The sequence below is a fragment of the Dipodomys merriami genome, unplaced genomic scaffold (genome assembly GCF_024711535.1).
Source record: "Dipodomys merriami isolate MVZ:Mamm:240054 unplaced genomic scaffold, mDipMer1.0.p SCAF_27, whole genome shotgun sequence".
Classification (NCBI taxonomy): Eukaryota; Metazoa; Chordata; class Mammalia; order Rodentia; family Heteromyidae; genus Dipodomys; species Dipodomys merriami.
This window is the reverse complement of record NW_027204159.1, coordinates 3,533,488-3,561,137: the sequence shown is the minus strand read 5'-3', so window position 1 is coordinate 3,561,137 and position 27,650 is coordinate 3,533,488. Positions and strand designations below refer to the sequence as shown.

General features: G+C 37.9%; 2 pseudogenes; both read right to left on the bottom strand.

The window, feature by feature from the left end:
* Window positions 1-405: 405 nt before the first annotated feature.
* Window positions 406-808, bottom strand: LOC138837273 (eukaryotic translation initiation factor 1A, X-chromosomal-like; annotated as a pseudogene).
* Window positions 809-16,461: 15,653 nt separating this feature from the next.
* LOC138837272 (thiopurine S-methyltransferase-like) lies at window positions 16,462-27,443 on the bottom strand (annotated as a pseudogene).
* Between the last annotated feature and the right edge of the window lie 207 nt (window positions 27,444-27,650).

Sequence of the window (27,650 nt, the reverse complement as noted above, 5' to 3'; positions counted from 1 at the left end):
TTTATTAGTATGTAATGACCTTCCTTGTCTCTTCATACCAATTTTAATGAGGTCTAGTTATCAAATACCAGTATGACTACTTAAGCCTTCTTGCAGAATTCATTTGCATGACAGATCTTTTTCCACTCAGAATTTGTGTTTATCTTTGATTGTGAGATGAGTTTCTTTTTTTAATTCAAGACATCAATTTACTTACTAGATGTAATGAAAGTAGTAAAAGCAGTAATGCTTTTTTTAACTTTTAAATTAAGCATTGTCTTAACATAATGTTAATAGTTTTTAAAGAATCTTAGTAACAAGGCTATCTGCCTTAACAAATTACAATCATGCTATTAAGTTTTGAATCTTCTTTAAGAGTTACTGCAGGACAATCAGAAAAACTGGTATGTAAGATGCTGAGTTGAACTAGATATCAATATCTTCATCATCATCCCCAATGTCATCAAACTGAATCAGTTTCATTGATTTTAGCATTTTCCGGTGGCTCGCCATATGCCTTCAGACTTCTTGCTTCATCTGCATTGTATTTTAAAATTGCATCGGCTTTGTGATCCTGATAGTCACAAAAATCAACCAATATGATGTCTGAGGTATTTATCCAAACTTTTTTTCTCAATTTCCCTCTAATATGACATAACCTCTTTACACCATCAAAACACATTGCTTCTAATCATCCATTTCCCAACATTTTGAGCACCTGAGCATATTCTTGTCCATCTTCCTTGAACACCAGCTCTCTTTTCTCAGATTCATTTTCATTCTTACCTCTACATCTACTTTTACCTCCTTTACCTTTATTCTTTGGCATGGTGGTAACTACAGGGTGGTGGTATCTGGGATTTCTTGGAGGGAGGCTGTAATGGAGGTAGTGACTCCTCTGACTGACAAGCAGGCCCACATGAAGGGCCACGCTGGATGAACAAGGTTCTGAAGGCCAAGCAATGTGCGTGGGAGAGTCTCGGGAACTGGTTCTAAGAGATGAGTTTCTTGGAGGCAACAAATAGTTGGATTTTCCTTTTTGATTCAATCTTTTGGTTGGGGAGTTGAGCCATTGATATTTAATGTTACTATAGAGAAATACTATGGAGAAATTCATGCCATTTTGTTTTCCTTTAGTGTACTTCTATCCTCTTCTGGTGTTTACAAAACTAGTCTTCTAATGACTTTTATTCAGTGCTGTGTTTTCTTGACTCTGATTGATTTCTTCAGATTATATGCTTCCCTTTAGTATCTCTTCATTAATTCCAATAGTTTTTGTCATGAAAGCTTTTTGTTTGCTTTAGTTTTGCTTCAGCTGTGAATGCTATCTTCACTAGGTACATCAGTTTGGGTTGGCAATTGTCATTCAGAGCCTGAATTATATTACATGAAGCTCTCCTTGCACTCAGTTTGTGTGAAGAAATCTGCAGTAATTTTAATCTTTTCACTGCATCAACTGCCTTCTTTAGCTTTGTTGCATTTTAAATTAATTCCTTGTTTTTTAAGTCCAAGGTTTTCACAATGTCTTGAGAGATATTTTTTCTCTAAGTACTTCTGTTCTCTAGGGTTCTGCATGCATCTGTCAGGTATGCAAGAGTCTATCTCTTGAAATTGAGGAACTTTACTTTTATTATTTTGTTGACTAGGTTTTCAATGCCTTTAGTTTTGAGTTTTTCTCCTTTTTCTATCCTGACAGTATGTGGATTTGATCTTTTGGCTGAATCTACCAAATCTTGGATTACTCATTTCTATGTTCTGAGTGCTTTTTCCATGCCTTTGAAATTCTGTTCCAATTCCTCTGTTTTACCCTCACCTCCTGATACTCTATTTTCTATTCTTTTGCTCTGTTGCCTATGCTTTCAAATGTGCTTTGCAAAAGTGAGATAGAGCCTTTTATGCCTTGTAGTTCAATTGTTGAAGTCAGTTCTAAGGGTGCTAATTTAATTCTTCCCTTCCATCATCGAGGTGTGTAATGTTTCTTTTTGTTCATGCATTTTTCTTGGTCGTGTCCACCTTGAATTCTATTTGTTTTTGGATCTGTCCTTTTATTTCACCTGCCAATTCTCTCATCATTGCTTTAATGCTTCTCTTGTTCTCCATCTCTTTTTTCCTCTCACTAGAAGCCTTCTCTGAGTTGATGTTGGTTTTTGGGAGTGGCATGTTATTTTGATTGCTCATGTGATCTTTTGCTGTGATTTACACATTTGGGCTCAGGGTTTTTAGCTGTAATAAGATTAGGAATTAGGTTCCATGGTAATGAGCTACGGTTTTTAGACTTTCTTGTGGGCATTGTGTAGTTGGTATCCCCTGGAGAGGTATGGGCAGCATTTGAGTTCAGCTGAGTGTTGTCTCAGGCCAGGGTGTGTCTGAAGGTGTTGTATGTGGGGACACAAAGAAGCCTTTGTGTCTCATTAGGTGTGAGCCCTGTCACTGTGGGCTGTCATTGCCATCCCAAACTAGAATGTTTAGGCAGGCTTCTGAGGCCAGATGGCTGTAGACACCCTGCCCTTCTACCCCCCACCCCCACAAGGTAAAGCAAGGATGGGCTTTTGGAGGTTGACTAGGCACAGACCCCTGGTGCTAAGGTGTTGAGGTGCATGGTTTTTGAGGCTGTCTAGCCTGAGTGCAGCCCTTGATGCTATGGGTCATGACTTCTTATGTGAGGGGTTCACAAGCAAGCTTTCAGATATGGCTGTATGCAAGGCCCTCCTCCCCCACCTCCTTAAGGTGTTGAAGGCCAGTGCCATCCTGCTCAGAAAGAAGTATTGGGCTTGCCTGGAAGCTGCCCCCAGGATCTGTGGGTGGCCAGCGATGTCCCTATTGTGGATACATGGATGGTCAGGGCTGTGTCTAGACTCTTAGCAGGATGCTGGCAGCACCATGTGGGGGGATGCATGTGTGGGCTTTTAGAGGCACCCATCTGTGCCCATTAGGTGGCATTATAAGTCTCACTGAGGTCTTTCCTAGAGAAGTTAAAGGCCACGTTTTACTCTCCCAAGCTTTAGATACCAATCATGGCTGTTGAGAAGTTAATGGATCTACTAATCACTAACCCAATGGAGTTAAGGGCTCCTACTGGGACAAATATAGAGGTTCAAAGCCCTACTTTTATTCAACCTTAGAAGATGAGTTCAGGGGCAGAACTCTGAGATTGAGGCCCTCTGGCCTGATTTCTTATTCCAGGTAGCACTGGTTGGTGGCTTGCTTTTCACTCATCTCTAAGAGCTGAGATCATGGCTGTGGGACTCTGGTTTAGAGCCCTGCCCTTCTGTTCCTCTGGGTATCTGTTCCTGATAGTATCAATTCCTATCTGTATTGTGGATAGGCTTGACTAGAAGCCTTAGTTCCAGGCTGGCAGGAGGTTAAATTTTCAGGCACCGGTTTGGGCCAAGACTGATGTGATCTCTGAATAGGAGCCCCAGGCCTTGTCCTTTGTCACGGGTTCACCCACACCGAATCTAGGCCAGAGGTAAATCCTCTCTTGCCATGTGTGAGCTGAGACTGATGCCATCTTGAGTACCATCCACCAAACTTTGTTCATTGTTCCAAACTATCCCAAGTGCACATTGCTGACACAGTGTATAGGAGGTTAAAGCCTCACTTTGCTGGTGCAGGCTGAGATCTAGATTGCATTCACTGGGTTCTGAGCTCCTTATTTTTTCTCTTGTTTATGCTCCTTCCCTACCTCCCTGTGTCCCATGCCTGCTTCTGTTCACATGGTCTCCTTCCCAGGCTTTGTCTGTGAAGTTGTTTTTCTATTGTGCCACAACTGCAGTCTTGTGGGGTGGGCTGCTCTAGGTGGAAATCTGTTGAGTGAAGAGCGCTGTTGAGCCAAGGGCTATTCTGATGGGTGATCTGTGTCAAGCTGAGGGCTGTTCTGTGTGTCAGGCTTTCCAAGCAGAGATCTACACCAAATGTGGTTTTGTTCTGAGTGAGTCGGTGTTTTATTTTACAACTGAATATTTATTTCTCTCATTTCAGTATAATATTCTTGAGCATGATCTTCCCCAGTCTACTTCTTGGTTTGGGATGTAGGTGGCTGTTCCTTTTTTCCAAATGATTTTATTTTAGTTTTTGGTAAGAGGGGTTCTAAGGTTTAAAATCAGGATATTGTGCATACTAAGTCTCTGGGCCCCTAGTTTTTTAAATTAATATGATTTTAGTCTTGTCTTCAAGGTGTCATTCAGAGGACTTATAATTCCATAAGTCATGTAATGAATACAACATCTTCTTGGACAATGTTACTCCTTCATTCTGGTTCTTAATTTTTATCATGTCATTTTTTTCAGTGTCATGTGTTGATGCTATTACCTCTTCAAATTTAGTAAATTTATTTTCCACCAGATAAACTGGCAGAGAAGTAACCAAGGCAAATTAGTTCAATTCCTTATCACAATTGACTAACCTAAAATCATTATACATGCCTACAAAATAGATAAAAATTTATGAAAAAGAAATAAAAAATCAAATCCTAGTTTTACTAAATAAAACCCCTTAGAGTAATTTTACTCCCACTACTTTTCATACATTATAACACAAACCTCTGAAGTCAAATTACATTACCTATGAACCATTCTTATTTTCTCTCTCTTTCTTTCTCTCTCTTCTTTTTTTTTTTTTTTGGCCAGTCCTGGAGCTTGAACTCTGGGCCTGAGCTCCTTTTCCTCAAGGCTAGTGCTCTACCACTTGAGCCACAGTTCTATTTCCAGCTTTTTTGGTAATTTATTGGAGATAAGAGTCTGATGGACTTTCCTGCCCAGGCTGACTTCGAACTGTGATCCTCAGTTCTCAGCCCCTCAAGCTGCTAGGATTACAAGTGTGAGCCACAAAAGCCTGTTTTATTTTTCCTTTAAATAAATTATAACATAAACCTCTGAAGTCAGATTACATGATTCATGAGCCATGTTTATTTTTTCCTTCCCTTCCCATTTGATAAGCAATTTCACTACTACTTGAGCCATAGTTCTATATTTTGTATTTGGCTTTAGTATTTTCTTGACAGAACTTTTGCCTGAGTCACATAAAACCATTATCTATCTATCTCTATCTCCCAAGTAGCTGAGATTACAGACGTGAACTTCTATGCATAGTTGCTGAAATTGCCTTAAAGTAGCATATCTTCAGTCTTTAAATGTTGTTTAATTATATTCCTGATTATATATTTATTTTGTTCCCGTTTTTTACAAAATACTTTCCAAATTCTATATTATACCCAAAGTCAGTTCCTAAAGATTTCATAATTTCCTAGTGTTTTTTCTCTGCCCACATTCAAGTATCTGAGTTTAGTCATTTTACTTGTTATTTCAGTTACTAATATTCAGATGATATAATAATCATTACTAGTAGTCATTAATCTTTATAACCAAGTCCTACACATGACTCTGCATTTATCCTTACAATATCAAATGAGATAGATACTAGAAAAATAAGTCATATTTTACACAAGTTGGCTGAGTCTCACAAAGTAAATAACAGAGCTGAGTTTGAATCCAGGTAGTTTGGCTCTACTGCTCAACTGAAACTCTACTGCTATGTATAGATAGCTTTGAAGGAGATAGAAGACAAGTAAAACTCCTTTTGAAAATAGACATGTTCATGAAATGGTACAAATAACCTTGCTTTCTAAAGGAACTTAGAATAAATTTAGTTTTGAAGTATTCATTATGTTCAAGGCAATGTGATAAGATTTATCTATGAGAAAGCTGCCTTTTAAATACAAACTGAAGCAAATATGAAAAATTAGGTTCTCAAATAATATTCCATGTAATATAAATATTTATTCAAGTTATATGGTCACCATATGACACCCAAAAAACACAGCTCCTACTTATAACACATGCTTTGCAATAATCTAGTTATAAAGTACTGTATATACCAAACTGATTCAATCACACAAATGAGACTATAATCCATAATTCACTAACTGAAGAGTTAGAGATTTTTTTCAAACAAAAATACAACTTTTGCTAGGCATGGTTGTGTACAACTGTAATTCCACATACATAGAAGCAAAGCCATTTAGATTGTGAGTGCAACGTCATCTTGGGCAACACAATAAAACCCTGTCTCACTAGAAGGAAAACATAAAAATAAACTATATTTTAATTTTCTCCACATTATTCTGTTTTGTGAATGGGGTAATGTTTCCTTGGAGCTGAAGGTAAGCTCTACCAGTTGCATTTAGCCTTGGCCAACTTTTCGATAATAATTGCTTTAATCACAAAGAGTGGCTCAATCCATTAATTCAAGTCTCTTAAGTCTGTGTAATATTAAAATCTTTGAAGTTGATCTAATAACAAACCATCTCTCTTTTCCCACTTTGTGTTAGCTTCAATCTGAATGTCATGTGTTCCCATATTTTTATTTCAGTGTTCTGCTAGCTTACTCTTGTGTTCAGTGGTAAGAATGAGAAGTAAAATCAGACTCATTGAAAATTTTTATAAAATTTTTCATAGGTTACATTGAGTTTTTTCACTGCCAGTTCTATTGACTGAGGCTGCTGAGACTCTCTTGAATAATCACCTTCAATTTTTTCCATAGTCATGGATAATGTGGCTTAAACCATCTGAATATTTACAAAGGCCTATTACTCACTCCTCAGCTTTCTGCCAAACTCTGCACCTAACCGAAAACCACTGCTCAGGTTTTTTGTTGCTGTTCTGATTTTTCTATAGTGGCAGAATAATAAATTAGATCATAGTTTGGTGGCCTTAAAATATAGCAACTAATTTTTTTTATTATTGTTTGTGATTTTATGGACCAGGAATTCAGATGAATTCAACTGGACATTTCGTCTTTTCCCTGTGACACTGGTAGAATTACTTAGTGGAACTCAGTTCAGTATTGGCTGGTTTGAAGTGATCAAGGAGTAAATGTCTAGTGCTTTGGTGCTCATCAACTTCTCTAGCTTCGTGTTTCTCTATCCTAGAAGTGGACTTGAGGAAACCAGAAGTCTAGAAAAACTATAGCATTTTCTATAAGAAAGCAAATAGACCAGAAATTAGCAATATATAATTTCCTTGTGTTTCATTTTCAAAGCATTCGCCAGGCTTGTCCAGATTCATGAGAATGAAATACATCTAGTTCTCCATGAGAACTAACAGCAAAGTTCAGCCTAATGAACTCTGAACACAAGACAAATTCCATGTATTTGTTGTGCTACCAACGCCCTTTCTATTTGCTTGCCAAGATTCAGGTGCCTTTATCCTGATCTTCCAAGTACAGAGGACATATTCCAAGTTCAATGTGAATGTATAAGAGCCCTTATCATGAGGTTTGAAATAAGTAGAAAAAATTGTACAGTTCCCTCCTTAGAGATGGTGGTGAGAACATGCAGCAGGAAACTGCTGTCTCTGAAGAAATCTTGTCAGTCTTCTCTCTTTTTTCTCTAGCGTTGATGATACTTTGATTTTGGCAAGAGTTTCATTGCATAATGATTCTGACACATATCCTTTGTAAACTTTGCATGTGAGGACTTGTCTTATGCTGACTCTGATATATGATGTTCTGTATATTGGCACCTTAGTTTAATCAAAGGCAGGAAGGATTCCATTCAAACTTCCTGACACATCATTTAAAAAAGGATAGTAAATCTATCAAAATATGATATTTAATTTTAGATTTTATCTGCAGTTATATTTCTCCTTTTAGCCAATTAGTAAATACTCAGGTCAACTATTTCCTCGGATCATACATCAAAATATATAATAATTTTCTGCACACAAACCATTACTGTTTTACTTCAATATCAGGTTGCTGGAGCAGTGGGAATAATGCCAATATATACAGTTCAGTCACAGAGAGATCACATGTTTCAGGAACAACTTTTCAATATGTCTAGTATGCAATCATATTTTATCTTTCTGAAAATAATTATCTGAGTCATCTAGAGACCATCACTAGTTTTGGGCTTTATGACCATCTTTTGGATACTTTTCTGGATTTATTTGTATTTATATGAAGTCAGGGTAAGGTTGAAGAGACAATATCATTTTAAAGAACTTTGGTAGAGTTCTGTGCTATGAACAATGAGAAACTTCAAAAAATTGAACATGATTTGGTAATGTTCTCCAGTAGCATAATGTGGAGAGGAGAGTAATGTGTTAAAGAGTATGTATAAGAGGCCCAAGAGTTTACCTGTTGGATTAATACTGAATAATACTTAATAATATTGATGATGGTGATGATGATGATGATAATGATGATGATGATGATGATGATGATAGCTTCAGAAATGTTAAGAGAGAAAGAAAGCTCTCTGGTTCCCAGGAAACAAGGGTAGGGAAAAATTTGATTCATTCAAAATTCAGTACCAGTATGAAGAGATCTTGCAGTCCACAGGACAGAAGGGTAGTGGGGTGTGGCCGTAGGCTGTCTCCAAGAGGTGATGCTGGACCTGCTTTGGAGGGATGAAGTGGGGCAGGATGCTGCAAAGGACCATAGTCATTTTCTGCTAGGCATGCTGGGAGTCAGTCAGGTAAGGTGCTCAACTGTTGTTGGAATAAAGAAAGATGGAGTGACACACTGGGTGCCAGTGGCTCATGCCTATAATCCTAGCTACTCAGGAGGCTGAGATCTGAGGATCCCGGTTCAGTGCCAGACTGGGTAGGAAAGTCCGTAAGACTCTTATCTCCACTAGAAAATCAGAAGTGGCACTGTTGCTCAAGTGGCAGAATGCTCGCCTTGTGCTGAAGAGGGACAGAGCCCAAGCCCAGAATTCAAGCCCCACGACCGACCAAAAAAAAAAAAAAGATGGAGTAACACAAGATAGAGTCCTTAGGGAGAACACTATTTGTGGCAGAAAGTTTTATTTCATAAACTGCTCAGGAGTGGGACCTTGAAAGGCCTGCTCAAAACACAATAGATGATTGCTAAAATAACCATTAAAATACGGAGTTTTTATGTAGCTGAATGAAATACATGAGGAGGAGATAAGAGCGGAATTGGGAAAGCATTTCTTCTCTAAAATAAGTTTGTGAACACATTGTGACATCTTCCCAAAGAGAACAGTATAAAACAGGAAGAAAATCAACTTGACAACTGAGACAGCTGAGAAATACTACATCACAAGATGACATGTGAATAGCGTGTGGTCTTGATATGATGTCATGAATATGGCACATTAATGCTGAGGTCTTCCTCCAAAAACACAGAACCCCAACCTAACCATAGGAAAAACAGCACAAATGTCAATAGAGCAACCTCTACAGAATACCTCATTGATCTGAACTTTCCAGGGTCATCGATACAAATAACATTAGAGAAATTGCCACTGACAGGAAATATGACAGCTAAATAGAGCAAGTTACTGAAAAACTCCTCAAATAGAAGGAAGACCTAACTAAACACCAAGGAAATTCTAACAAAGTATTGATTTTTAGTTGATAACAATATATCAATTATTCACATTAGTTTACTGTGACAAATGTACTATTCTAAGGTTTGATATTAATTTGTTAAATGGTGCAGAATATATTAGATATTTCTATTTAAATTCTTCTGTAAATCTAAAATTATTTTGAAAATTATATTCCACTAAATTGCATGTGGATCTCACTCATAATGTAAATATAAAATATAATATTAATCAATAAATATCAGATAAATAAGAAATATTAAATAAATATCCATATAAATATGAAACATTAATGGAAATTTGAATTACTGCCTTGCCTCTCACCCAAACAAAGAGATTAGGAAGTCCTTGTCTTAAATTCCCTTTAGCAATTCCCTTTTCCTTCCCCTTCTCTCTGTACTCTAACAGAAGCTCCAAATATTTTCTTTTTTTTTTTTTTTGTTGGTTGAGGGGCTTGAACTCTGGGCTTGGGCACTGTCCTTCAGCTCTTCAGCTCAAGGCTAGTGCCCTACCACTTCAGCCACAGCGCCACTTCCAGCTTTTTTTTTTTTTTTGCTTATGTGGTGCTGAAGAATCGAACCCAGGGTCTCATGCATGCGAGGCAAGCACTCTACCACTGAGCCAACCTCCCAGCCCCCAAGTATTTTCTTGAATTAATCTGATTCATCTCTGTGGATTCAGTGTTTTTTTTTTCCCCTGGACCTTATGTCCATTACACATTTTTAAATACAATATTTTATGTTAATTTTCCTGCTTAAAAATCTCCCAAGGACTTTGTCCCTTTTCTCTGTATACAAAACATTTTTCTTGGGCATCTTATACCTTGTAGGTTCTGACCCAGAAATTCTAAGTGCATTTCTGTCATTTATTATGTTAACCAATCAAGGCACTAATTCAGTGGACAGACTTTAAAATATATTTGGTGAAGAGTCCTGTTTTTCCCCAAGTAAAATTTTATTTAGAAATACACTATTACAAACTGGACAAAGACAATGTTATAAAAGAGCTCAGGGTAAAGAGATAACATGCTTTCAGCTCCTTCCTACAGAACTGTTGAATGATACTTGAAAACTTTGTTGTTGGGTTAATAAATTACCCAGGTCCTTAGAACCTGAAAATAACTTCTACTTGATTGTTTTTATATTCTTGTCCATCAATGACAAAACCTGAAGTGCCTTTTTCCTGCTTCCAATATAACTATTTGGTCCTGTTGAAATCATTCTCTTCCGTAAATACCACATTTTTAGTGAAGGTTTCTCTGATTTTCCAGCCAGAAGTGCTCTCCCTATGCCTGGAGGATCTTAGTTCTTGGCTTGAACTTCTCTCATGACAGCCACACCATACTGATCTGTGCTGAGATTATTTGGTTATGCAAATTTTGTTCTCATTAGGCCATTGGTTTGTAAATGCTTGCATTTTTCACATCTATGCGTAATGCACAACTAGCATGCCACTTGAACATCACAGGTTTGTAATTAGTGATTCCTGATTAGATAAATTGAAGGATGATTATCTCAGATTTACTTTGGTTTGGATTAATATTCTGTTATTGACCTTTAGCCTGCCTTCTAGCCTTTTACAGAGTCATTAAAGATAATAAAATAATGTCTTTTGCATGGAAATGGATGGAACTAGAACAAATCATGTTAAGTGAGGTAGGTCAAGCTCAGAGAGACAAATGGCATATGTTCTTTTTAATATGCAGAAGTGAGATCTAAAATGCACTGGAATATGACAAATTATAGAGGATTTTAGATACTCACACACAGTGAGACCAAAAAAAAGATACTCTTAGGAGAGACCCACAAAGGTGCAATGCTTAAGTGCTTCTTCATATTTATATAAAGTAATATACATACTGAAACAAACTCCAACATATGGAACCAAAAGACTTCTCTTTCCTTTTCTTTCTTTTTCTTTTTGGTTTTTAGTTTTTAATGATTCTATCTTTTTTATATTATGTATGTACCTATATGTATATCTTTAGAAGGGTAGAGAAGAGGGCACAGAACTTGAGGGAAAAAGAGTGAAAAAGTGCAGCAATGGAGCTCACTGGACATTGATAAAAATGAACTATACAACTTGTAGCAGTCAAGCTCAAGGGATAGCCACAGTGGATTCACCTGTCAAGAGTAAAAAGGGCTCCTGCTCCTGCCCCTTCTATACCAACACTGACTTTGAGGTACACCTGTTCCCCCCTTGGGCCTACCAAGGTAAGGCTATCTCGCATCCCTGAAGATCTGGGTGAGTAACACTGAGCTAACTGCTCTCCTCCCCAAAGACCTCACTACCTCATCCCTTAGGTCACCTCCAAGCCATGGAAATCCAATCTTTTCTTTTCAGTAATATATTTTCTTTTCATCTTTGTCCAGCTCCCTGCCTGAGAATACTTCCTCCAAACTTCATCCAAGAGATGTGCTTCTTGCAGATATTGTGTAACTGGCAGACCTGGAAGCAGTCACCTTCCTCTCCTACTAGGTCACATCCCAGGCCACCTCTGGTCCCATGCCTCCCATCTGACCTTAGGAGGGTCCCAGACCCTGAGGTCACATCCAGATCCAGTGTGGCCACACCTTTCCCCCACCTGGTCACACCTCTTCCTGTCCCTGGCCTAGATAAGTTCTGGCCCAGAGGTAGGTCACCCCTCTTTCTCCCCCACCTTTCCTTTTTCAGCCATGCTTCTCCACCATGCTTGGTGGGGGCAGCAGTTCAGTAAATTAACTTCTTTTCCTACCTGCATAGCGTGTAGTGTTCTCTTCATCGGCTACCTAATGAAACCTACCTATTTAATATACCTTACATATGGTGCCTTTACTTAGATGGGGTTTTTGAGTTGGAAATATTAGAATTTCCTAACCACCCCTTTTGTGTGAACCGAACTGCCTTGAGACATCATGTGAGATTTTCACCAATACCATTGCGGGCCTTCACAGCCACGTCCACACCACTTCTCTACTCTGGTGAGTGAAACTACTCTCTATGGTTCTCTGTTGCTCAGTCTCTGTCCAGATGTGATGCCACACCAGAGAGCTCCTATGGTCTTTAGCTGAAAGGCCGGTCACCTCTGAAGCTGAGGACGCTTGGTTTTGGGGGCTTGGCTTAGCCATTTCTCTCTAGAGGGCTCTGGGGGAAGTCGGGACGCCACTTCTGCCTGGTCAGCTCTCCTTCACTCACCAGACTGATTCTCCTACACATTTAATGAGGTGCTGCGAGTCAATTTTTATGACATTCTCAGTTTTAAACAGTTTTTGCCACTGCAATGGTAAATGGTCAGAAGTCTGTTTACTTTCAGGATCTCTTTGCTCTCTCTCTGCCAATCATGTCTAACTTTCCCTATCTCTCCCTTTCTCTTTTGTACAACATTTTGGCTTGTGCCCTGAAGAGTGTGATGCAGGCTAAGTCCCAGGATCCCCCTCCTCTAGATTTCCTCTCAAAGGCTAGCCATTCTAGGTTAGAAAATTGTCAAAGTTTCCATTTGTTCAGGTTTCCGTCAATGCCTCATGAGACTTCTCCAGACTTTGTCCAAGAGACTTGCTTCCTCCAGACTTCATCTAAGGACTCAATTTGCCATCTTGAGTTCACCATCTTGGCCACATGGTGGGTTAAGGGTTTGGCCCCATCTGATCCTTAACCTTCCACCAAGCTTACTACTCCATCCATCTATTCTATGGTGCCTTGCTAACAAGTTGATCTTTTCACAGGCCCTGGTAAGTGAGACCCAACCATCTGATGTGCTTTGTTAGCAAAGATGTCTACACATTGTTGTCAAAAATTTTAGGTTTTGAGTTTTGCCTTTTTTGTTTCTGTTGTGTATTCTACTACTGACTATGTGGTTCTAAAATACTGGGCCTATCTGTGCTAAAATTCTCATCACATCTAACAAGTTTTGTCATTGCAGAATATTTGTTGCTCAGTTCTTGATAAGGACCAGGTAAGCTCTATTTTATTTGATCTCCTTGTTGCTTAAATGGGAAATAATAAAGGGCTTTTGTGGCAAAGATTGCAGTTCAAAGCCAGCCCAGGTTGAAAAATCCCTAAGACTCCATCTCCCAACTAACCTGCAAAGAGCCAGGCTGGAAGCATGGCTCAAGACTCTTATCTCTAACCAGCAAACACTGCAAGTGACACTATAACTCAAAGTGGTTCAGTGCTAGCCTTGAGCAGAAGTGCTCAGGGACAGTGCCCAGGACTTGAGTTCAAGCCTCCTTGAATACCAACTAGGACAAGCCATCCCAGCAAACAAGCACCTAGACTTAGCCAGTCTGGGGAACAAGGGAACATGGAGAGGAATAAGAGGAGATGATGTCACATCAGCCACTTTGTGCCTGCCCTTTCAAAATTCACCAGAGCCAGGAGGTCAATAGAAGTAAGAAGCCTGCCCATCTAGTGTCCATACCTGTCTACCTATTAACTGGACAGGAATTTATATTCTTGCCTTTGTCACCTGACTTCTCTACCTAGTCAATAGAGGTCAGAAGTAGCTAGGGACATTTCTACCAACATTTTTCAGCCCCAAGTCCTTCCTCTTGCCATTTATTTGCTCTCTAGTATTTTTTTTCCAGCCCCTCAATGCCTCATGAGACTTCTCCAGACTTCATCTAAGGACTCATGCCACCAAGGACAGCTGCTGCTTGCTGCCTTCTCTGGGAGGGGACCACATTCCAGCCTTTTACCCTTAATATCAACGTCCCTTGTCAGCAGGAAGTAGCCAGAGAGAATCCGCTCCCTATTTCATGATTACTAAAAGGCTGGAATGTAAAGTCCGGTCCTGGATGGCGAGCAGACTCCACCCTCCTTGAGCAGACTCCACCCTCCTCGAGCAGACTCCACCCTCCTCGCAGCAAAGTCTCCACCCAGTACCTGCATTACCTAGGCAACTGGTACACCTGGAAGAGGTCACATCTGCATCCGCTGAGGTCACGTCTGAATTTGATGTGGCCACACCTTTCTCTGCCCATACCCTAGGTAAGGCCTAGCCCAGGCACAGATGCCCTCTTTCCCAGCTCTCTCTTTCCCACCTCTTTCCCAGCTCTCTCTTTTTCCCAGCTCTTTTTCCCAGCTCTTTCCCAGGCCTTTCCCAGCTATGTGGGGGGGCAAGATGGCCTGGTGCCAGCCAGAACGATGAATAAACCTACCCCTTACCTGAATACCACGTGCGTGATGTGGTTCTTACTCAGCTACCTCTTTTTAAAAACCTAACACAACTTATGGGTGGAGATGGGAGGGTGGGACTGGGAGAGAGTGAGGGAATAGAAGATACACACAGCAGGTGGCTGGATGACAAGAGTGGGCTTGCTTCGGGTATATGGAACTAATCTTAAAATCACATAAAGGATATAGCCTGAATTTTTGTTATGATGTGATATGAAATGTTTTCCAAAGACATTGTGGGCTTGGCTGACCAGGTGATGAGTTTGGGGGAACTGACTAGATAATGAGGGCTATCATGTTATTAGTGGATATAATGGTGTTTTTGTAAATAAGTGTGCTAGATCAAGGGAGGCATGCCCTGGAAAGGCAGACATTGTCTTCAACACCTTGCTTTCTGTGTCTCTGCTTTCTGGCCCCCATGAGGTAAGAAGCTGAACTACACCATGTCTTTCTGTCATGCTCTCCTTTATCAGATGCCCAGGAACACAGAGTCAATCATAGACTGAAACTATGTCCCCAAATCAATCTTTCCTCCTGTAACTTGTGTCTCTCACCTATTTGTCACAATGATGAAAAGTATGTTTCCATACTTGTTCACCAGTTTTTCCATATGCAACTTGAAAGATGATGTTTTCTATTATGCACATAAAAAAGAAAAGTATGAGGTGGGCATTGGTGGCTCATGCCTATAATCCTCAGGAGGTTGGGATCTGAGGATCTCAGTTCAAAACCAACTTGGGCAGGGAGGTCCATGAGACTCTTATCTCCAGAAAACTGGAAGTGGTGCTGTGGCTCAAAGTGGTAGGGCACTAGCCTTGAGCAGAAAAGCTCAGGGACAGCACCCAGACCCTGAGTTCAAGCCCTATGACTGACAAAAAGAAAGAAAGAAAGAAAGAAAGAAAGAAAGAAAGAAAGAAAGAAAGAAAGAAAGAAAGAAAGAAAGAAAGAAAGAAAAAGAAAAAAGCGTGAAAAACATTTTTGTACTCTTACAGGGGTGGTAAACTTTTTTCTGCCAAAGATCACTTGGAAAACATTAATTATTTGTGAGATATAAAACTAATGAAGAATATTGTTCAGATTTTGATGGGTATTGCATTGAATTTGTAGTTAGTTTTGGCAGTATTGCTATTTTCACAATGTTAATCCTTCTAATACAGGAGCGTGGGAGGTTTTTTTTCCACTTTCTTAAATCTGCTTTAATTTCTTTTTTCAGGTTTTTAAAGTTTTTGTCATAGAGATCCTTCATATCTTTGGTTAATTCCTAGTTTTTTAAAAAAATTTTTTGAGGTTATTACAAAAGAGCTGCTTTCTGCCTCACTCTTCTCTTGTTGTGTACAAAATATGTCTATAATATTCTTAGCAGGGGATCACAATAGCCTAATTGCTAAGTGCATAAGACCATATATAATGAATTGTGTCAAAATGAACTCCAAGAATTGAAACCAAGAAATTTAAAAATTTTATTCTTATAATATGAGAAAAGTATCTTATTCTATATGGGTTGATTTATTTAATTAAAAAATTTAATCTATTTCATGACTCAATTATACTTAAAACCATACATGGTAAAAACATGTTGAAAAGAGATGCCAGGATCTGAGTATAAGATTAGGGTTTATAATAATAGTTAATAGTTTACATAATTTTGTGGACTATTTTAAATCCTATTGAAGTGTTATTTCAGTGACCTAAAATTTTATAAAACCTGTCAGTTTTTCAATGTCTATATTTTGTTACATTATATTTTTCTTTTCTTTTTTAATTACAGAAGAATTGTCTTTTATGAAAATGTCTTGTAATCTATAAGACATACATGTATGTCTCTCTCCAATTATATGCTCTTCTCTAAATGGGCTATAAGAAGTTCTGTGTGTTTTTGAGAAAAAAATCTATGATTTATGAGAAAAAATTAAAGATTTATTATATTATCAATCCTTATCATTATTTTTAAATGCCCAAAGAAAATCATATCCTCTTTACTTTTCTGTAAGCAGATATAATTTTTTCAAAAATTTGGTCAATTCCCCAATGTTTATGATATTTTTCAAAAGCGTCAACTTTCTCAAGGCAACTAACATTGCATTTTGTCCCAAACAGGCTTCTAATTTCAGCACCTGTAACATAAAACGGTGGACCTGCATGTTTTGTGGGATCATAAGACAAAACAGCCAGGAGGTAGTGGAACCCTTTTCTTGAGAGAGACAGTATTATATCTGTATAACGTTTGCGACCATCTGGATTAATGGCGACTAATGCTCCTCTATACCAAATCCTGTCAAAATTGCCAATATTTGCTCTGGGAAGGTAAAAAATGCTGCAACCTTACGTTGAAATGTTTCCCAAAGAACTCTTAAATACCGTGGCACCAGATATTTCAGTAAGTTGTTCTTCTAAGTAAGAAAGATTTTGCTCCTTAAAAAATTCCCGTATCCCAAGTTCACTGATTTCCACACCAATTACACTGTGGCCTTGGTCTGCAAAACATTTCATTTCAACTGCTTTTCCACAAAGAAGAAAAAATATCCTCAGTCCACTCTGGCCATTAAGAAAAGTCTCCAGATACTTCTTTAAGAGTTGATTTCCTTTTTCTTGATGAAACGCAGTGTCACGGTCAGCCACTTGTTTTGCCATTCTTTCAGGGTTAACACTCCGGTCTGAAGTACCTCAGAATCAGGGAACTCTTTAACATCAAGTGATGCTTTTGTATCATCTATTATTTGTGGACTCCTCTGTCTCCAATCCTGCTTGCCCCGGGACCAGAGAAGGTTATCTTGCGATGGTAAAGCAGCGGGGCTGTGGGTCTCACGCGGCTCCCTGGAACAAAGAAGTTTTTTTTTTTTTTTTAATGTCTTGTATGCAGGTTTATTTTTTTCTTTCTGTTTTAGTTTTCTGTATATAAGCTTACCTGATGTGTGGAAGGGAAAGGGAATCACAGAAACACCAGGACAAAGGGTGAACTCATGCAACAATGATACTTGGTAGAAACTATGTTGGAAATTAACATTATAACTTGGGGAAGGAGGGGTGTGGGGAGTGGTAAGTGGGAGAAAATGAGGGAGCGGGTAACTGTGTTTAAAAAGAAATGTACTCATTACCTTACTTTTGTAACTGTAACCCCCCTGTTTATCACGTTTACAATAAATTTTAAAAGGAAAACAAAGAATTTACTGAGATGTTTAAAAATAAAAAAGAAAAGGTACTGATTTTTGTGGGTTAATTTTATGTCTTGCTATTTTGCCAAAGTTTTGGGTCAGTTCAAGTAAGGTAGGAAAGGAATCACAATCTCACTCCTGGGCATCTATCTAACTGACCACAAATCAGGCTACACTAAATCCACCAGCACGACTATATTCATTACAGCATTGTTTGCCATAACTAAGATATGGAATCAACCCAGATACCCCACAGTGGACAAATGGACCAAGAAAATGTGCTTTATATATACAGTGAAATTCTATGTTTTCTTCAGAAAAAAATGACATTGCCCCATTTGTAAGGAAATGGAAAGACTTGGAAAAAATTATAGTAAGTGAAGTGAGCCAGGCGCAAAGAAACATGGGCTGCATGTCTAATTATTTGTAATAATTAGAATGTGTTATAAATCTACAAGTAAACCCAATGTATTGCAAAAGACAAATAATTGCACCTAGACACGATTAATTGCTCTTTGTTTCTTTATTTGTGTGCCTCCCTTTATACTCCCAAAGACAGATAAATGAACAAACAAACAAAAAAAAGAAAAACAAAAATAGCAAATAAAAGAAAACCTCTTGCTCCCCTTTCTTGGAGTTCATTTTGATAAATATCATCTTGTGTGATTAGATGCACATAGACATTTTGCCTTTGTGTTCCTCTCCTAAGAGTATCCTTCTTTTGTTATGAATATCTTAGTAAAATATTTTCTTTGTGAGAATTTCTCTAGGTATGGGTACAAAGATGTGGATTTGCTGGGTAATAGAGTGTGCACAATTCAGTAATTGTAAATGGATAATCCTCCAGGTTACTTACATCAATGGGGAATATGCATTTTCAGAATATGAGCTTCTGTTGTTTCATATCTTTGTTATCAGATAATGTTTTCAGTTGTTGATGTGTAACAGAAGTTCAATGTGTTTGTGATTTCTATGACTGAATTTGATTGAGCACTTAAAAATCATCAGCCATTTTGCTTTGTTTTAATTATAAATTATCTGTTTACCTACCAGGAATATTTTCTTTAGATTATTTGCTTTGTATTATTTTTCAACTTTCAAAAAATTTTTTTGAGATAGTATCTTTCTAGGGAGCCCAGGATACACTCAAACTTACAGTGATTCTCATGCTGCAGTTGCCTAATGGCCAGTATTACAGGCATGTACTACCATGCATAGCTTTGATTTTATATTGTAATCGTTTGATAGTTACATATGATACTTACATATTTATAAACATTGTGTTATCATCAAGGATTTGCCTTCAAATATTGTTTATGACATTTTTCCCTCAAATAGAAATTTCAAATTTTATTACAGCCCAACATGTTGGTCTTTTTGTGAGTTGGGCCTTTATCAGTCATATTTTTTTTAAATCTCTATTGCAAATCTTAAAAATAATCTCTTTTATTTCCTTATATTGGCCTGAACATTTTATCATTGTAACCTAATAGAATCTATTTCTGTGGATAGTGTAATGGAAATTTATTTCTTTTCCAAATAGAGTATTTTGCCGTATATCACATTTACCTGTAAAACTGCTATTTACCAGATTTCTACATTCAGGTCTTCTTGTCAGCTGTCTTCCCTGGTGTGTTTACTAAGAGCAATATTCATTACTTAAGTTTATAATAATAGAAATTGATTTCTAATACCATTTTTCTGTTTTCTATTGTTCTTTCTGTCTTTTCATAATTCTTTTTTTTTGGGGGGGGGTCCAGTTGTGGGGCCTGAACTCTGGACCTGGGCGCTGTCCCTCAGCTCTTCAGCTCAAGGCTAGCGCTCTACCACTTGAGCCACAGTGCCACTTCTGGCTTTTTTCTTTTTACTTATGTGGTGCTGAGGAATCGAACCCAGGGCCTCATGCATGCAAGGCAAGTGCTCTACCACTGAGCCACTTTCCCAGCCCTGTCTTTTCATAATTCTTAACTCTTCCCCTTTCAAATTTAAAAGCATCTTACATTTTACCAAAATTAAGGTCTGATTAAAAATATGGAGCAAAATTTGGAAAAAATTTATATCCCTACAATATGGAGTCTTCTCGTTTATAAATATATCTCCATTTGTTTATATCTTCTTTTACATATTTTGATATTTCCAGAATTTTTACTGTAGAAGAATTGCTGCATTTATCCTGGATTGGCTACTTTTAGTAGTATAATAAGCATGGAGTAAATATCTTACTATTTAGTTGTTGATGTGCAGTAATCTATTTTTTTACATTGGCCTAGATATAGGAGTACTACTTAATACTTCTTTTATTTCTGACAGCTTCATTTAAGTTCTTTGCTGAATTTATTTTGCCTTCATAATGCCTTTTAGAGTTCTTATTTAAATAGTATTATCAAATTGATTTCGATTTTCAGGGAAATATAAATATTTGAACATTTGTATTTTAATCCAGTTTATATTTATAATTTGTATTTTTTTTTTTTACAAATACCTTCTTTTCCCTACGGATTCCCTTCTTGCTAGAACTCATGTTCAAATGACACTTGTTCTATTTGTGTGTGTGTGTGTGTGTGTGTGTGTGTGTGTGTGTGTGTGTGTGCATGCACGTGTGCGATGTGTGTTGTTTCTGGGGCTTGAACATAGGACCTGGCTGCTCCCCCTGAGCTTTTTTTGCTCAGAGCTAGCTGTCTAACACTTGAACAACCACTCTACTTCCAGCTTTGTGATGGTTACTTGGAGATGAGAGTCTACAGACTTTCCTGCCTGGACTGGCTTTGAATAGCAATCCTCAGATCTCAGCATCCTGAGTTGCTAAGTTAGGATTTATAAGTGTGAACCTCTGGCACCCCCACATTCTTTCTCAATGGATTCATTCATTATGTCTAAACATAATGTGGAAGGGAATCTAGACTGAGGTAAGTCACCATGCTTGATTTCCTTGTACGTACTTTCACAAACACTATTACCTCACATGTATGTGTCTTTTCTCAACGTTCTCTATGAGTTCTGGCATGTAATGAGATCTGATATGTATAAGTTTCTCATAAAGCAGTTATTCAATAATTTACCAAAATCATAAAAATATTATTGACCCATATTTGTTCTTCATTTTTTCACACTGAAAGTTCACCCTTTGCAAAGATAGCAGATCTATGTGTATTTCTCATTTCTCTTATTTAGAATCCCATGGTACTTAACAACACACAGATTTCCCCCTTCCAAGATATTCATTCTCCAAATGTGAAGGTAATTTTCAGAGATCTTTGTGCTATTATCCATGATCCACAAATGTTAAGTTGCCTGTTGCAAATGATGCTGGCAGAATTGACCATACACGTTTAGAAAATTGAACTTGGATCTGTATATATCGCTTTGCACCAGAATCAATTCCTAATGATGAAAGACTTCAATGTAAGATCACATACAAAGAAAATATTACAAGAAAGGATAGGGGAAATACTAGGGCTCCTTAGCACAGGATGAAACATCCTAAATAAAGATCCAAAATCACAACTAATGAAAGAAAGGCTGGATAAATAGGATTGCATTAAAGTGAAGAGTTTCTGCATGGCAAAGTACATAGCTAGTAAGATAAATAGAAAGCCCACAGAATGGGAGATGATCTTTACAAGCTATGTAACAGATAAGGGCTTCATATTAAAAATATACTTAGAGTTCAAAAAAAATTAAACCCCCCAAAACAAATCCTTAAAGAAACAACCACCACAATGATAAGTGGGCTAAAGACTTAAAAAGAGACTTCTTTGAAGAAGTAAGAATGACCAGAAGACACATGAAGAAATGTTGAACATCTCTGGCCATAAAAAATCCAAATCAAAATATTGAGATTCTACCTCACCCTGATTAGAATGGCCATTATCAAGAAAACTAATAATAATAGATGCTGGAGGGGATGTGGCCAAAAGGGAACACTACTGCACTGTTGGTGGGACTGTAAACTTATTCAGCCACTCTGGAAAGCAGTATAGAGGTTCCTGAAAAGACTAAACATATAGCTGCCTTATGACCCAGCAATCCCACTCCTGGGAATTTCCCCCCAAAGACCACAAACAAAGCCACACTAAAGCTACAGCACAATTTTGTTCATTGCAGTATTATTTACTATTGCTAAGATACGGAATCAACCCAGATGCCCTTCAGTAGATGAATGGATCAAGAAAATGTGGCATGTATACACAATGTAATTTTATGCTTCCATCAGAAAGAATGACATTGCCCCATTTGTAAGAAAATAGAAAGACTTAGAAAAATTATAGTAAGTGAAGCAAGCCAGATCCAAAGATTGCAGTTTCTCTCATTTGTAATAACTAGAATATGTCTAGGTTATTCTTAACAGAGGATCACAGTACCTCAATAGCTATGTGCATATGACTATATAAAATAATGTTTATTGTAAAGAACTCCAAGAAATGAAAATAAAAGTTTTTTTTCTTTTTTTGTGTACTGTTTGCTGTTATTTCTTTTTTTCTTCCTTTGGTTTTTTTTTCTTCATTTGTTTTATTCTTTTTTTTTAACTGTTTTTGATTCCTGTACCCTTTGTCCTGTATATAAGTTTATCTGATTTGAGGAAGGGAAATGGAATCATAGAAACAGTGGGACAAATGGTGAACTAATTCAACAATGATATTCACCAGACACTATGTTAGAAATGAACTTTACAACTTGTCCGGGCAGGGAGTGGAGGGATGGGTGAAAATGAGGGAGAGGATAACGCTGTTCCAAAAGAAATATACTCATGTCTTTATCTATATAATTGTAACCTGTCTGTATATCACCTTTACAATATTTTTTTTTTGTTGGTCGTGGGGCTTGAACTCTGTACCTGAATGCTGTCCCTCAGCTCTTCAGCTCAAAGTGAGCACTCTATCTCTTGAGCCACAGCACCTCTTTCAGTTTTCTAGTGGTTTATTGGAGATAAGAGTCTCACAGAGTTTTTTGCCCAGGGTGGCTTTGAACCACGATCCTCAGATCTGAGCCTCCTGAATAGCTAGGATTATAGGCGTGAGCCACAGGCACAGGCTCAGTAAAATATTAAAACAAAAAACAAAAAACATTGCTTATTGCTTTTTTCCCATTGTTCATTGATTACCATAGGTTTTCTTCATTACATTTTAGAATTGATGGACTTTTGTTGTTGTTGTTTATCTCTATTTTAAACCCCTGTGATATTTTTTCTTCTTATTTTTGTTAGTATTTAGTGAGAATACTTAGATGATAAATTTTACTGATAAATCAAGTAGTTATAGAATATACATATACACATATGTTTTCTCCTAAATTGCTATTTTAAAAAGGAATATATTTTCCTATTAATTGAATATCAAAACATACTGAAAGTCCTATTTCACAAATACTAAAGGCTTTTTTTTGTTGTTGTGAGAATACCATACAGAGGAGTTACAATTACATGGGCAAGATAACGAGTACATTTCTTATCAAGCATTGTTGCCTCCTCTTTGTTTCCCCTTCCCATCCCTTCCCATACTTCTCCCCTCCCCCTACCCGATCCTCCCCTCCACCCCCAACCAAAGTTGTTAAATTTGTTTTTCGACATAACGACTTGTACATCTCATTGTTGCAATGGGTCCACCTGTATACCTAGTTAAACGATTTGTTTTTTTTTTCCTACCCCTCCACAAATTATACCAACATCAAATACAGTGAAAATACGGGTTATACCATGGGGGAGGGACATACAAAGCAACATAGAAATCATCTTATAAATATGTTAGAAACAAATGAATGAAAGGAAAAGAAAACATGTGAATACTTATCTTGGGGTTCATTCCCCTAACATCAACTTATCTGACTTTTTCTGCTTGACTCAGATATATACTAGTTATTGCAAATAAGGAAAACCATGGGACCTATGTTTCTTTGGGCCTGGCTTACTTCACTTAATATATTTTTTCCAAGTCTTTTCATTTCCTAACAAATGGGGCAATGTCATCACTCTGAAAACATTACAGGATAGAATAGGAGAAACCCTAGGTCTCCTTAGAACAGGCTGAAATTTTCTTAATAGAGACCCAGAAACACAACAAATCAAAGAAAGGTTGGACAAATGGGCTTGCAGGGAAACAAAGGAGGAAGCTACAATGCTTGATAAGAAATGTACTCATTATCTTGCCCATGTAATTGTATCCCTTTTGTACAGTATTTTCACAATAAAAAATAAAAAGAAATTGCAGAGCTTCTGCATGGCAAAGGCCATAGCTAGCAAGATCAATAGAAAGCCCACGGACTGGGAGAAGATCTTCACTAGCTAACTGCAGACAAGGGTCTCATATCTAATACCTGGAACTCAAAAAATTAAATCCCCCAACAACAAATCTTCAAAGAAACAATTGCCCAATAAATAAATGGGCTAAAGACTTGAGAAACTTCTGTGAAGAGGAAAGAAGGATGGCCAATAGACACATGAAGAAATGCTCAACCTATCTAGCCATAAAAGAAATGCAAATCAAAACAACATTGAGATACCACCTCACCCCAGTTAGAATGGCTCTAATCAAGAACTCTAATAACAACAGATGCTGGAGGGGATGTGGACAGAAGGGAACCTTACTTCATTGTTGGTGAGAGTGTAAACTTGTTCAACCACTTTGGAAATAGTATGGAGGTTCCTCAAAAGACTCCACATAGAACTTCCCTATGACCTAACAATCCCATTTTTGGGCATTTACCCAAATGATCACAAACAAGACCATACTAAAGCTACCAGCACGACTATGTTTATTTCAGCATTATTTACCATAGCTAAGATCTGGAACCAACCCAGATGTCCCTCAGTAGATGAATGGATCAAGAAAATGTGGTATATATACACAATGGAATTCTATGCCTCCATCATAAAAGCCTTATTTTTATACTAAAAGTTTTTTGGAAAATAGAAATAAATAATTTTCCCTTTGTACAAATATAATAATTTACTCCCATACAACACATTTGCCTTACTGTTACAATATTTAAAATATATGAATATTAAAAAAGTTTTGAAGATGTTGTTAATTAACTTAGTAAGCAGAAAAAGTCCTCTTTATGTTTCATGTAAATTAATTTTAGACATTATGGAGATTTCTATTATGGAGATTTCTTTAAGAGGAGATATTTACTCTTTATAGTAATTAAACTTATTTAAAAAGTCAAAAATTTAAGAATTCAACAACATTCTTAAATGTATAGTTAAATAAATAATGTTAGTGACTTTTATAGGCTAGAGACTTCAAATCCTTTGCAAAGTTATGTGGTGAGTGACCCTAGGACTGATTTAACCTGACACACCTGGCCAAATGATAGTCACTGGACCTGTATCTCCCTTAAACTTTGCTTGCTGGTATGAAGGTATTTCTATTGTCCTTGTTTTTTTTTAATGGAGACTTTTTTTTATTACTAATATATAGAAGAGCCACAGGGTTAGAGCATGTTGTTTAACAATCCATAACAATTGTTCAAACAATCACACTGTTTAAGCTTCCATACTGATTAGTTCTTTTATAACAATTCCTCAAATTATAGGAAAAATGGTAGTTTTAATAAGAAGTTTAGAGCTGAATGCATATTCTTATTTCAGAGTCTCATACATTCCTGGCTTCATTCATAAAGACAGCTTCATGGTTTAATTTCTGTTCATGAATTTCAATACACAGTTTTTAATGTTGTTGCAATTCTAAGGTTTTGCCACATCCCAGCCCTTATGTTGCTTTCGTTATTTTTCAGATGGGACCTTTCACTTTGCATGGAGCTGGCCTTCAACTCAGATCCTCCTACTGCCTCTTACACAGCTGGGGTTAGAGGCTCATACAACCATACTTGGTCCTAGTGCTCAGTCTTTAGCCTTGTTATTTTGCTTTGTAGCATAGGTCTTAAAATGTTTTTCTTCGGTGTGGTTTTCCAGCTCTACCATAGATTTTTAAAAAATCTTAACATCTTTCTTTTTCAAAAATTTACTATATACGGTTCTTTTCTACCTCTGAGTCATATGGAAACCTTGGTGTTTTGCAGCTTTAAATAAAATTTGAGTCTAAGGAAAAGATTCAGGAGGTGGTGTGAGATAATTAAGTCCCATTCCTAGTTATGCATGCAGCATTCTTAAATAGTCATAAACTGTGTTGTTAAATGAGAACTCCTCTGTACAACTACTTCAAGACAATAAATAAAAAGAAAACAATGAGTAGGAGACAAAAGTAGTCACTCCCTGGAGATATCACATGGAGATTGTGGAAATAGTCAAAGGTAAAGATAGATTTAAGGAGGGAGGTGAAGGGTAAACAAAGGAGGAGGCTGCAATGCTTGGTAAGAAATGTATGCATTATCCTGCCCATGTAATTGTAGCCCCTCTGTACAGTATGTTCTCAAATAAAATAAAATAAAATTAAAAAAAAAAAGATAGATTTAAGGCTGGGTGAGCCAATGGCTAACCTCTCTAATTGTAGCTATTCAGGAAGGCTAAGATTTTTTTATGTGATATTTGCTTTTGCAATTATTATAGTTTTTCTTTTATTATTATTATCATTATCTTTAAGTAGTTGCACAAAAGAGTTGCCATTTAACAAAGCAGTTTATGAATACCTTGATCCATGTCACTATTTTCAATAGTCACAACCATCTCAACCCTACCCAACCCTTCCCTCATTCTTCTTGATTTTATAAGCTGTAGATTGACAATGTATTAACTGAAATATGGTAGATTCAAAGGAGCTCTCAAATAGTGTAATTCCTTAGAAATCCAACATCAAAATGCAGCAAAACAAAACCCCAGGAAGCAGGTACCCGAAAGGAGTGGACTACAGGAAAAAAGGTAGATGAATGAAGAGAAGTAGAAAATACAGACAGGATTTAGTTTTTATTGTACAAAGACGTTGGCATTGGAAACAGGAAAATCACATGGATACAAAGTCCCAGTTTCTAAATATATTCCCATCTCAGTCAGTATTAATGTTTAATCATTGTACTATTTTATGTCAAAATAATGGAAAACAGTTGCAGGAAGGTGAGGAAGTCTTTCTCATCACTGCTCAGAATACCAAAAACCAATGTCCTGCTGATTACTATAGTGAAGTTCACAGTCTAATAACCCAACAGGTTTTGTTTGATCATTATGTCATACTAATGTGTTCATGCCATCCTATATTGAACTAAATAAAATATAAGTCTCCTATTATTACCAGACAGCACTAGCAGATTCTCAATGACTCAAAAAATATGAGCTGGGTAAGGACGAGGGAATGCATAATATAAACCATCATAGATGGAGGGGGGACCAAGATGGCGACAGAGCAGTAGGGAAACTCCACAGCTCTCCCCAACCAAAAAGAGAGTTCGAGTTCCAACGCTTAATCTCCCCAAGATACCGACAACAACAAAAAGACGAACACAGAAAAACAGGAGGTGGAAAATAACAAAAAAGAAAGAGAGGAAAAGAAGAATTTCAGAACAGAGAAGAGCGAAGACCCCTCCCCCAACCTTCACTGGCCGCGCGGCAGTGCGCCAAGCCGCCAGCCAGCCGGCCTGGCGGGGGCTGCGGGAGCCCCAGATACACAGGGGGCCGCCTGCAGATCACCCACACAGAAGCCCCCTGAGGTACCGGTTTGCAGACACGCTGATCACCACAAACAGAGAAACCTACCAGCCAGGAGTCTCCACGAAGATCCCACCCCCACCCCTCACTCTCCATCCGAGCAGAGAGGCTCCATCCCGCCAAAACCACCTGGCACCCGCAGCGCGACAAAGGGAGCTGTATGCAGACAACCCTTGCAGAAGCCACCTGAGGTACCAGTGTCAGGCCCGCCCATTGTGACTACCCAGCAGGGGCCACCCGGGTCCCAGAGGCACAGGGGGCTGCCTGCAGATCACCCACGCAGAAGCCGCCTGAGGTACTGGTGTCAGACCCGCTGATCGCGACGACCCGGCAGGGGGCTGCCTGGGTCCCAGAGGCACAGGGGGCTGCCTGCAGATCACCTGCACAGAAGCTGCCTGAGTTTGGACACTCGATAGAGGCA